The sequence below is a fragment of the Octodon degus genome, unplaced genomic scaffold (genome assembly GCF_000260255.1).
Source record: "Octodon degus isolate 3935 unplaced genomic scaffold, OctDeg1.0 scaffold00270, whole genome shotgun sequence".
In the NCBI taxonomy this organism is placed as follows: domain Eukaryota; kingdom Metazoa; phylum Chordata; class Mammalia; order Rodentia; family Octodontidae; genus Octodon; species Octodon degus.
Window position 1 is genome coordinate 1,427,538 of NW_004524846.1, and position 11,159 is coordinate 1,438,696.

Consider the following 11,159-nt stretch of genomic DNA (forward strand, 5'->3'; position numbering starts at 1 on the left):
TTTTTTTTTTTTTCCGGAACCGGGGATTAAACTCAGGCCCTTGCGCTTGCCAGGAAAGCTCTTATTCCACTGAGCCATCTCCCCGGGCCCGCCATCAGACTTTTAAAATTAAAACAATGTAATGTGTTTGGAATGTGGAAATATGCATTGGCATATACTGATATGCACTGGCATATCCTGATTGAACAGTTCACGCAGTATCTGCTTTAGCGCTGTATCCTCGGTTTTCTTTCCACCTTTTTTTATCAAAGGTTCGTTAGAGATATATACTTCATATGCATTTTGCAACACTATAATTTTGTCTATTTCCAAAATGTTTAGTTATGCTGTGCACTTCTTACCTGTCATTAACTCTTAATGAAAACTTCAGAAAAGAAGACACAGTATAACCTTCCGAAACACGGCAACTCCAGAAGACCCACTCTGCTTATGAGGACAATTCCGAAGATCGGAGCGGAGGCGTTCAGGTGAGTTATCTTACACTGTACATACCTTTTCAGGAGAAATACTTGCAATTTTGTATTTCTTGTTCCCTATTTCCCTCCAAAGGTTGGGACATTACTTTTTCCTCTTTTATTTTTCTCACCCAGCCACTCGAAGCATATTTTTGCCCTCTACCAAGAAGAGCTGAAGTTTTGTTACCACTAAAAACAAAAGCTGCACTTTATACAGAGGACAAGAGGTCTCTTTTATCTAGCACAATATTTTAAGAAAAGATGAGGAAGCACAAAAATAAAATAAATCGATAGTCTTCAGAAAATGTCATTTCCTGTACAAAACTGTTCTCTCCTAAAATTAAGAAGGTAACATATTATCCAGCAAACAGCACAAGATTAATATATGCAATTGTAAAAAGCTTCTTCATACTCACATTTTAACACAAACTACATTTAACTCTGACAATGTGCACTAACAGTTCAGTGAAATACAGCAATCATGCCGCTGTGCTTCACTGGAGCTTTTTTCTTAAATTAGGAGACGTCCCTTATTTTATTCATTGGACGAATATATTTAATTATTAACTTTCTACGTTTGTTAATCATGAAGTTTTTGAACCTTAAGATTCAAATAATTGGGTTGGGGAGATACCTCACAAGACTAAGCACCTGCTGTCAAGTGCAAGGACCCAGGCTTAATCCCACGTACTGGATGAGGTGCCAGTCCTGAAACAGGGTGGGCTGGTACCCTTCTATAATGACAGTACTGGGGAGGCTGAGACAGGAGGATCCCTACGAGTCTGAGCTACACAGCTAGACCCTGTACCAAATAAATAAATTAACAAATACATAAATAAATTTTTAAGAAGATTCAAAAAATTTTGAAACATTAAAATATGGAATGAATATATTAATTATATCTAGTTAACATATACAATAAGTATATAATTAATTATTTATCAATATGCATACAATTATATAATTATATATCAATATATAATTAATTTTTATCTGCGTACACAGTGATGTACAGCATTTTCTTTTTAAGCGCAGTACAGAAAATATTGATAGTATAATTGGTATACATTTGTAGAATTATATTTATTATTACTGAAAGTATTATATATTTTCAAAAGTCACACTGTTTCAGATAAAGTACATTTTAAATTTTACTATAATACTTACAGTGCAATTTTATTTTAGTTTCAATTAATACTTAAAATATAAAAAAAATTTACTGAGTCATTCACAATACAAGCAGTTCTAAGTAATGTAAAAGCAAATTTGATTTTCTTTTCCATCTATTAGAAACTCCAATTATTCTGTCACTACTGATTCAGAGAGCCACTGAGGATAACTAATGAAATATAAGCAAAACCCTGAGACGTGACGGAATTTAAATGGAAAGTGGGATAGAGACATCTCTTCTGAGGATCAAAGTTCAATTGGAAACTACTTTTAGAAAATCCAGCTTTACATATGTAGGCAGTCAATACTGTCAAAGTCTACATTTTTCTTACTTAATTATAATGATATGAAGCAAAACCATATGGATAGTCAATAAGCTCACTTGGGTACTGAATATCCGTAGCCCATGTGAGGTTGCGACGGAAGTCGAAGGACAATTATATTATCTCAGCTGTGGGCACTGGGCGTCTAGGCCGTACATTGATGAGAGGGAACTATGTTCTTTTATCTTTGGGGAAGATATGAAGGTGTTGTCAGCTTTAAATGGATTGTGCCCATCTTTTTAGATAAAAGACAAAAGACAAAAGCTGCACACCTGTTTTAGACAGATAGACAGTGGTACAAGTCAATTTAAAAGCACGACCGTTCTAGAAGTTGGAGAGCGTGTCGGCACATTTGAGCACTATTCTTGTGCCTTCCTGGATCTTCCCATTTTCACAACACTTGGAATACTAGAAAATAAATGTTCATAGTAGTTTTGCTGGAAAAAATTATTGTTGAGTACTTACTACGCAGAAGCATATATGTTATGTGGACTACAGCAGAGAAGCAGATTATAGCTACAGCAGCATGAAGGCAAGGGGGCTTCTGCCATGGCAGAAATAAAATGCTCTTCTTCCTGTGAAATAGCTTTGTACTATAAACTGCTAGGATTATATTGGCAGCTCCTGGAATACTCCCATCTTGTGATTTATAGAACAGTAGCTGCGCGTCTCTACCCTTCATTCTTCTGTCCCTTTTATCAATTTGTATGCATCCAAATCACCACATCATTTTTTTTTCCTAATTTTTCCCAAAGAAAAGTGAGTAACTCCAACTCAGAAAATGAGGGAAAAGCCATACTGGGTTCTAATATGGCCAGCCTTGAGGGAAAGGCAATGTTTTGCTTAAAGAAAACTGATTTGATTTCGTGTTCCATATTACAAACATACAGACACACACACACACACACACACACACACACACACACACTGTTCTCTCTGCTTATCAGGTTTTGTTCTTAATTACTGGACACTGAATACACAAAATTTATATTTGGTACAGGATCTAGCTATGCAGCTCAAACTCCTAGTAATCCTCCTGTCTCAGCCACCCAGCGCTGGGATTACAGGTATGCACCACCATGCCCAGTTCTGGTAGCTGGCACAGCATGTGGTAGCAGGGATCGAACCTGGGGCCTTGTGTTTGCCAAGCAGGCACTTAGACTGTTGAGCTAGCTCCCAGTCCTGCTTTCCCTTCTAGAAGCTTCTGTTCTAGTTACCCAGAACTCTCCAATACGCAAGATTTAGCATTCTTAGTGTCACATGTTGGGGAAATGAACCACACATCCTTGTATTTTCTAGTTTTCTCAGCCTAAAAGATTGATGCAGTGCAGGGGCTGGGAGTTCGATTCCCAGGCCTGCCTGCCTGCAGGGTGGGCTGAAAAGGCAATTGAAACTGGGTGTGGCGCAGCACACCTGTAATCCCAGCTCTTGGGAAGCTGTAAACAAGCCTATCACGCCAAGTCGGATCTAGTACATTCCACCCTGTAGACTCTTCCCAAAAAAAAAAAAAAAAAAAAAAAAGCTATTTTGCTATTTGTATCAGTAGACAGGAGTATCCTGTATCTCTAGAATTTTTATCAGAGGATCTACAATCTGAGGTACAGGGTCTCAGGATAAATCCTGAGGGGATCTCACTGACCTTATCAGACCCAAAAGCTACAACTCTTGTTGCATAGGTCTTGCTTTACCTTGGTCTTAACCATGCAGCAGAAAAGTATAAAAACGAAGTATAAGAAGTAAAGTCATGCTGTTATACTGAGCTGTAGGGGACTCAGGTCAACAATTTCTGACATTGCCAGTGAAGCAGAAGACCCAATATTATTATGGGCTACTGGACTCTTTTGGAATATTTTGCTGAGTTAACACACCTATAATATTTAAATGGTGGAACTAAACAAAAAAGGGGATACAGATGAATGTCCATTTTGTATCTGTATATTCAAAATCGTTAGGATGGATATATAGCTACATTCTCTTAATGAATTATAGAGGGATTTGTTGTAATAGTGTTTGTAAATAGGATATCATGTCCTCATCTTGTACAGCAATTAACCACTAGGAAGAGAGTATGCAATGTGTTAATTATTGAACTGTCCTACCAATTTGATTTGAAAGTGTCTCATTGCTATTTACTTCTCAATAAAATTATGGGAAAAAAAGAATTTTTATCAGGATCAGTATTTTCCATACACCCAAGGGGCATTTGAAGCCCTGCCTATATTTTGTAACAGCAGGGTTTTATTTCTTTACTATGGAAAAATTGGCTGATTGGCTGTCTTATTACCAAAAGTGCTAAAATACACAGGGGATAAGCACATGAAAATCACTTTATTGAATGGATTATCATCCTGTTCCAGAGAGTTAATCTACTTTAAACATAGTATCTATTTTCAATTGTTTAAAATCATTCATAATCATATTTCTAATGCATAACTGTATTGCTAGAGTGTTTACAAGCCTGATTGCTTATCATGTGTTTGTATTTCTGTGTATACATGCAAAGGAATTGGATACATTTAATCTGGCAATTGTTGTTTTCTCTGATAATAAAAATTGTGCTCCTGAAATTTGTAAAGAATATTAAATAGCTATTCCTATGGGTGTAAGATATTCAGGCATTTCTAATTGGCAAATTTCAACCTAAAAGGCAGTTGTCCTTAATATTTGGCTTGTAACAGAACCATAAAGAAAGATTGTTAAAGCACAGATCGTTGGATCCACCCTACAGTTTCTGATTCAATAGATCTACAATCAGTCTCAAGGGATGAACTTCTAAAGTTTTCATCACCAGAGCTGCTTCCGGGGACCACAGTGTACAAATCTGTGGGCCAAAGAAATGAAACAGCTATGTGATTTTACATCCGCAGTTTGTTCCCATGTAAATCTGAAATATGAAAAGTGTAAGCGATGAAGGAAAGGCCCCTGTAGCCCATAGTTCTGCTCTATAATTTGCACTTACAAATGGCCTGTCAAGTTGGTTATATGATCCCTCCTTTAAATATTGATGAGACACTTTTCTCCTTACTGCTGTTCTCAGCTAAGCTAACTTTGAACTGTAAGCAAATCATTTTGTCAGTCAATGTGCAATGCACATTGCTTTCTCTTTCTCTCCCTCCATATGTTTCCCTCCAATAATTTCCTGTAAAATCTGCTGCTTACCTCTGTCAGGAAAGCAGAGGCTCAGGCGATCCATCAAGCCGGTGCTCTGTGTCAGCAGCTTCTCAGATGATATAAGGTGATTATTATACGGCACAACCATCAGAAAGCCACAAAGACGTCGCAGTTGTCATGTTGGGTCATAAACCACAGGAAATCTCAATGAGCCTTCTAGTACCTGTCAAGGCTGGTATTAAAGGGAGTGGAGGATGGAAAGATAGCATGGGTGGCAGTGCCAGGCAAATGCTTTTCAATATTAAAACACATATAGTACAGCAATCCATATTCTAACCACTTTGGAAGAAACATGTTGTAAATATATTTGTGTTACACATATATATATATCTCACATGTACATATATAGCATAAATAACATCACTTGTAGATGTGTAACATCTGTGTCAATTTCACATGTAACATACATCAACTGCACATGATCCCTCTTTGGAAGTTTTGGGATGAGGAACCCTACGCTTCCCACAGTCTTCACAAGTACCTACTACTTCACTATATACCTCCTGAATTTTTGTAGTATGTTTTTTTATCAGGCCTAACATCTTCAGAGATAATTCACATGTGGGAAATGCATTTTTGCACCACAAAACTCATTTAGCTATAAAATATTTCATTTGCATAAAGATAGTAAAGAGGCAATTGTTTCAAACTCATTGCTTCCTACATAAGCCTCATAGCTTTAAATGACCAACTGTACGTATTTGGTAAATTTTACTCATTGGGAAAGTTTTCTTCAGTTCCGATTTAACAATGCAAAGAGAGACTTATTTACTTGTTTGTATATCTAGAGATGGGTTTCCCTGTGTCACACAGACTGGGCTCAGGCTCAGGATCTTTGTGCCTCTGCCTCCGGAGTAGGTTAAGATTCAGGGTCAGCTAATATGGACAGCTGAAGAGAGTAAGATTTAATCTTAAAATTTCTTCCTTTTGCCTTACATTTTACTATAGATTTTATAAGTTTCATACCAGTAGAAGATAATAGAAAAAATGATTGAAATTGTTTATGCATGGTTCTATCAGGGACATATTAGCTTGGATTTTGTAAAATGCATGAATATGATTTAAAAACCCAGTGGACCTATAATACTAAAGTATAATTTGAAAAACATGTGAATACCTCTCTATGTCAAAAATAATGCTGAAGAAGATAAGAATTATTAAAGTTTAAGAGAATGCAGCATTTGGGATGCAAATGGAAACAATGTAAATATAAGCTCTTTATGGGATTTTTTAAATAGGATATTTGTCTATAATATTGTTATAATAAATTTTGTATTCAAACTTGGTCCCCTAACTATTATCTCATATTCTGAGGTTCTTTTGTGGCTTAATATCATTTATATCATTATTTGGACATATTTCTGAGGTTCTCCATATTATATTTTGGAGGTAGAGTTAACCGTAGCTGCTTCTTTCAAATTCATTTTCATCTTTATATAACATCATTTTTACTATCTTAAAGATTTCATTTAGCATATATGTTAAAGTTTTTCATTTGGAAAGTTTTTCTTTCATTTCTTACAATTCTCTTTGTCACATATGTTCCTCATTTATTTTTGACATTTTCTTCCTTTTAATGTTATTCATACATATACCTACTACTATTAATGTTTACATTTTAAGAGAAATGAGTAATTGTCTGGGTTTTCTGAGATTTCTGATCAGTAGGGTGGTCTCTTATTTTTTAAATGTATAATATACTGGAGAGGTAATCTAAATCATGGGATATTTACATGCAATGCTTCATTTTAGTGGTTTGGCCAAAAGTTTACTTCTCACAGATACTGAGCACATATGAGAACTGTGGTTCAGGGCTGTGTTTTCATTTGCCATCACTCCAGGACTTATGCCTGAACTGCAGCCACCATTTAGGCTTTCATGGATCACTCTTTGGTGATAGTCACATGTTCCAAACTGAAAAATCTGCTCAACGTGTCATCTGCAGCTGGTTTCAGTATCATATTTTATGACAAAGTGGCTAAAGACTGCAGTTCTAGGGGGCCAGGGAGATGGCTCAGTGGAATAAGCGCTTCCCTGGCAAGTGCAAGGGCCTGAGTTCAATCCCCAGTTCCTCCCAAAAAATAAAGACTGCAGTTCTATTGCCCCTTGAAAGTCAGGGATACAAGATGAAGATTAATAGTAGCCAGAAAGTTCTTCAGTGGTTTTAAATTTAGAACCTTAGCTCCATGCAGCATAGGCGAGGGTATGCCAATTTCTTCTATTTATGATCCACCCATATGAACGGATCGTTTGCCAACATGAGAAAGATGAACAAATGTTTCTCCATGAATCAAAATCCACACTGGATCCTCAGGTCCCTCCATATTTTGCAGTTTATTTTTTAAAAGAGAACACAAAACAGAAAAAAAAATACATTAGAAATGATGCAGAAATTTTTCCTTAATTTTGTAAAAAAAGAATAAAATTTTAAAGAGAATAGAAAATAAAAGATAAAACATTAGAAATGGTTCATAATGTAAAAAACAAAAAAGGTATCAGCAGTGGTTGTTATAGTGCTCATTGTTGTCTTCAGGGTAGTTGCTCAGATTACAAATATAAGCCTACAAAATTGGTCAACTCAGCAATTTTAAACATAAACTACCACCATCAAAAAACCAATAGAAATTAGTAACACAATTATCATAGCTATCCTGGATATATACATACGTGATTTTATCCCCTTCCATTTTTTTCCTACCTTTCAGTCATTTCTGTCATCTCAATTGTTTATTCCTACTGTTCAGTTTGTTTCACTTTTACTGTATCGATTGTATCTTTCAGATGTTATTTAGGCCTCCAAATTGTTACACTAGGGAGACAATATGTTGTATACACATTTGGGTGTGAGATCTTTCACTTACCGGTATGGTAGCTAGTTGCATCCATTTATTTATAAAAGCCTCTAATTTATCCTTTTATATAGCAGAGTAGTACTTCACTGTGTAAAAATACTACATCTTCAGTCCATTCCTCATTTGATGGGCAGTTGGGTTGTTCCAAGAGTTAGCTATGAGAAGTTAGACTGCTATAAACATGGTATGATGTCATATATATCACTGTGGTGTGATGTTTTCAATTCTTTTGGAAGAAATACCTAGAAAGGAAATAGCTAGCTTGACTCGGATCTCCAATCCTAGCTTTTTAAGGAATCTCACATTAATTTCCATGGTAGTTGTGCCAGTCCACACACAAGAAGTGTTTCTTTTATCCAGATCTCAAGCAATTATTTGGTTGATATTTTAATGATAGTCATTTTTTCTGGGGTTAGATGAAATCTCAGTGTTGTTCTAATTTGCATTTCTCAAATATATCTCCATTCATTTGTATTTCTTCATCTGAGAAGTGTGTATTCATCTCAGATGTCTACTGGTTCTTTAAATTGGAGTGAGGGTGCTTTTCTTAAGTCTTTATATGCTCTAGATAGAAGTCCCTTGTTTGACAGGCAGTCATCTAAAATTTTTCCCTAGTTCATGTGCTTTCTTTTTTCTCTGTTAGTGATTTCTTTTGAGGTGCAGAAATTTTAAAATGATGGCATCCCTGTTGTTGATTCTTTGATGTATTTCCTGTGCAGTTTGGTTTTTGATCATGAACTATCTACCTACACCTATGTCTTTAAGATTTCACCTTACTTTCTCCTCCAGAAAATTTAGTGTTTTACTCTTAACATCTAAATCTTTGATCCATTTTGAAACTAGTTTTTTTTTTTTTTGCATACTGATAGACATGATTCTATTTTTGACATATAAAAAGCCATTTTACCAGCACCATTTATGAAACAGGCTATCTTTCTTCCTGTTCATGTTTGGCCCCTTTGTCAATGATAAGGTGGATGAGTGTCTTTCTACTGATGTCTGCACTTTCTAATCTGTTCCATTGATCCTCAAGCCTATTTTTATTTTTATTTTTGTCAGTGCCATGATGATTTTATCACAGTACATTTATAGTATAATTTCAGGCCAGGTATTGTAATGCCTCCTGCCTTGCGTTTCTTGCCCAGGATTGCTTTTGAAATTGTAGGTCTCTTCTGTTTCCACATGAATATTAGGAATATTTTCTTCAGATCTGTAAGATATACTAATAGCATTTTAATTTGGATTGCATTTAATCTGTATATCAATTTTGGGAATATGACCATTTTCACAATTTGGTTCTTCTTATCCATTAGCAAGGGATATCTTTCCATTTTATGAAATTCTCTTTAAATTCTTTTCAGAGTACTATAAATCTCACTGTAAAAATTGTACTTCTTTGTAACATTGATTCCTAAGTATTTCAGTTAATTTGATGTTACTGTGAAAAGCACAGTTTCTCTAATATCTCTCTCAGTGATTTCATTGTTTGTGTGCACATATGGTATTGATTTTTTATTATTAACTTTGCATCCCATCATGCTACTGTATTTGGTTATTATTTCTAGAAGTCTCTGGGTGGAGTTTTTTGAGTATTCTATGGAGATGGCCATGTTATATGCAACTAAAGATAATTTTACTTCTTCCTCATAGGTGTGGTGACGGTGGACATCCTTGTGTTGCTCCTGATTTTATAGTGAAGGCTTTTATTTTGTGTGCATTTAGTATTATACTGGCTATTGGTTTATCATAGATGGCTCTTATCAGGGTGAGGTAAAAACCATCTATTCTGATTTTCTATAGAATTGTTTTCATAATAATAAAATGTCAAAAGACTGAAGTGTTGAACTTTGTCAAAAGTATTTTCTGCATCTATTGAGATGATCATGTGATTTTGTCTTTGATTCTGTTATGTGGTGTAATAAATTTATTGATGTGCATATATTGTACCACCCTTGCATTACTGGAATGAATTCGACCTGGTCATGGTGTATAATCTTTTTGATGATTTGGTGCATTTTGTTTGCTAGTATTTTATGGAGGATTTTTTACATCTATGTTCATTAGAAATATTGTCCTGTAGTTCTTTTTTGGTTGGATCTTTCTTTGGTTTGGTATCAGAGTAATATTGGCCTCTAAGAATTAAACTGAGAGAATGGCTTCTTTTTCAATCTTATTGATACATTTTAGAACATTTGCCAGTAAATAATCTCTAAATTTATCATAGATTGTAGCTGTGAATCCATCAGGACCTGGGATTTTCTTTATTCATAAATATTTTATTACATTTTTGAATTCATTGACTGATACTGTGTTATTCAGAATTCTTCTATCTTATTGATTCTGCTTTGGTAATTCATATGTATCTAGGAATCTGTCCATTTCTTCTGTGTTTACCATTATATGAGAGTAAAGAGTTTGGAAGGAGGTATTAACAATCTTCTAGGGGCCAGGGAGATGGCTCAGTGGAATAAGCACTTCCCTGGCAAGCGCAAGAGTCTGAGTTCAATCCCCGGTTCTGAAAAAAAAAAAAAAAAAAAAAAAATCTGAATTTCTTTTGAGTTTATAGTGATTTTGTCCTTTTCATTACTTATTTCATGAATTTGAATGTTTTCTCTCTTTTTTTGATAAGCTAGTGGTTTTGCAATTATTTATTGTCCAAAGAACCATCTGATATAATTCTTTCTATTGTTTTCTTGATCTCCATTGCATTAATTTCTGCTCTGATATTTATAATTTCCTGCCTGTTTTGGGCTTGTGTCTTGACTTGCTCTTCTTATTCTAGAACATTGAGGTGCAGCATAACATTGTTTATATAGGCTTGTTCTGTTTTCCTAATATGTAAATTTGCCTACATTAAATTTAATAAATAGTTTTTCAGGGTACATCAAGCTGGGTTGGAAGTTGTTTTCTTTCAGAACCTGAAATACTTCACTCCAAGGTCTTCTTGATTTTATGTTTTGTATTGTGCAATCTGCCATTATTCTGATGGGCTTTTCCTTATAGATAATCTGTATCTTTTCTCTACTAGATTTTAATTTTGTGTTCTTTTGATGAATTTCTGGGGTCTTGATTATTATATTTTTAGGTAATGACATATATATATATATATATATATATATATCCTGTGTTTATTCTTATGATAGAAATAATAAGTAGCATTTTAAATAGAATAGCAACTATTTTGTGTT